Raw genomic sequence first — 4,499 nt, forward strand, 5'->3', positions numbered from 1 at the left:
ATTGGAAACATCTCTCACCACACAACCATTGATTCAAAATATAAATGTAATGAGAGCATTGGTTTAATCACCAAAACAACTTAAAACTACTCAATTGAAAATATATCATTAACTACCAGTTAATCCGATAGCAATAACTGAAAGATAATTGTTTCAAATAACCCTTAGAAGTGCTGAAATTAATATGCTACAAAACTGTAGATTACAGTTTACATTAGGCAATACACTTACATTACCCAACAACATTGACAATCTATCATTTCCATGATATCTATCCACTGTGTAATCAAAGGTGTGATCAATGATGACATCCTCTACAATCATTCATGGGGATTTTTTTTTATTTTTCTGATATAATTGCAACATACAGTACTGTCTGTAATTAGATGTAAGAAATTTAAATGAAACATTACATGAATGAAAATAAAATAATGTTTAGCACGCATTAATTAGCATCAAGCCTATCTAGAGCATTTGGCCATAAATTCTCATCCACATCAGTAAATGTCCTCATTGTTCAGGCACCGCTGGAGAAACCTTTCGGCATGTTGAATCAAAGCTTGACATTGGTCTGCATTGATGTCATCACATGCCTCTTCCATGGCCAGAAGGAGGGTGGCACGCTCATGGGGATGGCGATCGTACACCTTCCACCTCCATGATGAAAAAAATAATTTAATAAGGTTGAGGAAGGAGAGTACCGTGGGGGCTGGTATAGGGTCACGAATCAGGGAGGGACCTGAAACCATGCCTGAACCACCTCTGAATGGTGGAACCTGACATTGTCCCACACAATGACATAGGTGACCCCTTCACCTTGACAGGCCTGCTCCATTTCATTGAGAAACCCAATGAGGTGTGCAGCGTGGTAGGATCCAAGTAATGGTCTACGTCCTACCACACCATCTTCAGAGATAGCTGCTGCACTTGGAAATGTTTCCCCCGCGTTGTCCAGGCACTTGGACGGACGCCCGTCGGCAAATAGGGTTCCGCCCACGGCGCCAAGTTTTGGCCCAGTTTGAAGCCCGCTTCATCAACAAAGATATACTAGTGATGGTTCACAGCAGCATCAAGCACCATCACCCTCTAAAATATATATTTTGGTTAGTTCTTTTTACAGTATAGTTCCATTATGATATTGTGAAGTAGCATGTGCATTAATAGCAACAGTAATACAGTGTATTTATATAGTGCTGTACCTGAACATACTCGGCCCCCAGTTGTTTCTCTCAGAAGGCTCCAGGTCAATGTGTTCCATAGATACCTGGTGCCTCTTCAAAAGGCGGGTGATTGTTGGTAGGCTGATGGATGCCACATTGGCAAAGGTGTCATCATTCTCCTCAATGGCCTGCTTTATTTCAGACAGACGTATGTCATTCCTGGCCCTCACCATTTCCACCACTGCCCACTCCTGCTGGTCGGTCAGCACACGGCCACCACCACCATGGGGTCTTCTGTCAATTCTGAGGGTAGAACAAGAGTATACTGTCAGTAGATCATACTGGAAGAATACTGGAACAAGTTATGTGAATTTACATGCATTACCACATGTAATTTATTGTAAATGTAATGGTAAAGCATAGCGCATATCCAGCAGACTTACCGGTTTTCTTGGAGAAAATGTTCTCATGATCTTATTGACAGTTGATCTTTTCAGATTGGGGTGAACTAATCTGGCAGCCTCTGCCATGGTAAGGCCTCTGTTTACCACATGGTCAACAACGATGGCCCAGACTTCATTAGACACAACAGTTCCCTGCCGTCTGCCTCCCTTTCTCTGATGTCCAGCTCTTTGACGGGACCCATGTCCACCTCTTTGACCTCTCTGACCTCTTTAATGGGGCCCATCCCTCCTCTCTGATTGGCCCCTTGTCCACAAGCTCTTTGATTTCTTCCTCTCCCTTGCTGTCTATCCTGCTCCATGTTGAAAGAAATGTTCATAAACATCCTTTTATATGGTGACCAATTGTGGTTCCCACTATGTGGAAGCAATTAGCAATAATGAGCAGTCATTATGTATGGTTATCATGTATCATACATGTTATCTAGATGTTTATACTTTACAAACACATTTTATGTCTGTAGTTCTCAAAATCCTTATATAGTAGACAAATCAGTTTACAATCTATAGTTTTACCAAACGGTTAAGTGATTAACCATTAAGCGCAGTTAGATTAAGTGATGGTCAAATGTATTTAAACAAATGAGAAGAGAATGATATGAAAAGTATTGTGAGCATTGCATTGTGAAAGGCATTTACTTTATATGAAAGGTATTTCTAGATGAAACACTGATTAGGTTTGGTGAAAATGTTACTGTGTGGTTTTGTGTTTTGTACTTAGTCAATTGAAAATGTGCTTCAAGTTTTGAAGAAAAAAGTAACAGCCTTTTTGACGAGTCATATAAAGGGATCATCAGGAAAGGAAAGGTCCCAGAGTCTACATTTCTAGGTAACAGTCAGTCCTGGACTTTGGAGTGCTATCCCCCCATTGTAGAGTTTTGGCCCAATGCTAATAAAACAGAAATATCTGTCCCCTGCTCCTCCAGAGTAGGAGTGGACCTGGACCACAGGGCAGGAACTCTGTCCTTCTACAGCGTCTCTGACACAATGACCCTCCTCCACAGAGTCCAGACCACATTCACTCAGCCCCTCTATCCTGGGTTTGGGATTGGTACAAAGTCATATCTCAATAATTACCAGTAGGTACAGATGATTTCAACCATTTCAGACATATTGATGGAGAGCTTCTGGGTTATTAACAGTCTTCCAGTAGGCCTATGATCTGGTTCAATTCCCCTTTTTTAAAGTTATTGTAAAAATAAAAATAAAAGCCTGGTCCCAGATCTGTTAGTGGTCTTGCTTAACAGATGGCATGATGGCACATACAGACTGACACTCAGGCTTCAGACTTTTACTGTCTACCTGATCACCTCTTGGCTGTTGCAATCCTCTGGAAATGGGTCTCTTTTTCTCTTGATGTAAACTGTAGTACTGGCAAACCAGTCAAATCAGAAACTGGGATCATTGTTGATCCATTTATGATCAGATGAGAATATTTAAATCACCCATGTCCATGTATGAATCCAAACAATCTGTATTCTGAATCAATGTGATCTTTCAATATAAAAGTCATCATCATGACATTGGAATTGCTCTGTTATTGAATTGATTGACCCAATGAATCAGCTATTTCCAGTCATCTATGTACCAGTATATCCATTTAGACAAATAGACGACACATAATACACCCACACATTATATTGGAGTAGGAAGGAACACAAAGGTTGAAGTCTATAACCATCTAAACTGTCTAAAACTGACTGTCAATGAAAAGAAAACACATAAATAAACCAAGTGGAAGTCCAGCGCTACAGGGGACTAAGGTAGTGTAGAGGTCACAACCCTGTTTCCATGGAGACTGTTGTGGAGGAGCGTTCCATGGTGTCGTGGAATCACAGGCAGGTCTTGTACTGCAGGAGTTTCTCTGCCAGAAGGCTGCTTCCTACTCCTCTACTCTGCACCACACTCAGGTCTAGGTTCCTGGGACACAGGGGAGGAGAGACTGCTAGGGTGGATCTGGCTCAATACTGTCACCTGTCTCAATGCTGTCACCTGCCTCAATACTGTCACCTGTCTCACTACTGTCACCTGCCTCAATACTGTCACATGTCTCAATACTGTCACCTGCCTCAATACTGTCACCTGCCTCAATACTGTCACCTGCCTCAATACTGTCAGCTGCCTCAATACTGTCACCTGCCTCAATACTGTCAGCTGTCTCAAATACTGTCAGCTGTCTCAAATACTGTCAGCTGTCTCAAATACTGTCAGCTGTCTCAAATACTGTCAGCTGCCTCAATACTGTCACCTGCCTCAATACTGTCAGCTGTCTCAAATACTGTCAGCTGTCTCAAATACTGTCAGCTGTCTCAATACTGTCACCTGCCTCAATACTGTCACATGTCTCAATACTGTCACCTGCCTCAATACTGTCACCTGCCTCAATACTGTCACCTGCCTCAATACTGTCAGCTGTCTCAAATACTGTCAGCTGTCTCAAATACTGTCAGCTGTCTCAATACTGTCACCTGTCTCAAATACTGTCACCAGTCTCAATACTGTCACCTGTCTCAATACTGTCACCTGTCTCAATACTGTCACCTGTCTCATCTGCACAGACTATATTAATACTTTGTTCAGGTCACCTCAAGGGGTCAAGGAAATTCTCAAATGTGTATCACTGAAAATCCTCATGTCCTTTGCCTCATCTACAGTGACTATATTGATACATGAGAGGTTCTCATGCTGTACCTGGAAGATATCCACCAGAACACCCGAGTGTTTATGGTCATCAACATGGCTAAGAAGAAGAAGAAATGCTCCAGATTCCCTTCATGCAGTGTGTTTGGGTAGAAGTTACCTGTAGTTGGACAGGAGAACAGTACTATCAGTGGCCATAGGACTGAATCACCATAATGCAGACAGAACCCCATCAACC

General features: G+C 42.1%; 1 long non-coding RNA gene across 1 annotated transcript; it reads right to left on the reverse strand.

Moving 5' to 3' along the window:
* Positions 1–1,020: 1,020 nt before the first annotated feature.
* LOC311115181 lies at positions 1,021–1,709 on the reverse strand. The gene is made up of 3 exons (XR_014611198.1): positions 1,604–1,709; positions 1,200–1,463; positions 1,021–1,086 (listed from the first exon to the last, which is right to left on the reverse strand). It is a non-coding gene; the product is annotated as an uncharacterized lncRNA (long non-coding RNA).
* Positions 1,710–4,499: the final 2,790 nt, after the last annotated feature.

This window comes from Coregonus lavaretus (assembly GCF_964263955.1).
Source record: "Coregonus lavaretus genome assembly, contig: HAP1_SCAFFOLD_9128, whole genome shotgun sequence".
NCBI lineage: Eukaryota > Metazoa > Chordata > Actinopteri > Salmoniformes > Salmonidae > Coregonus > Coregonus lavaretus.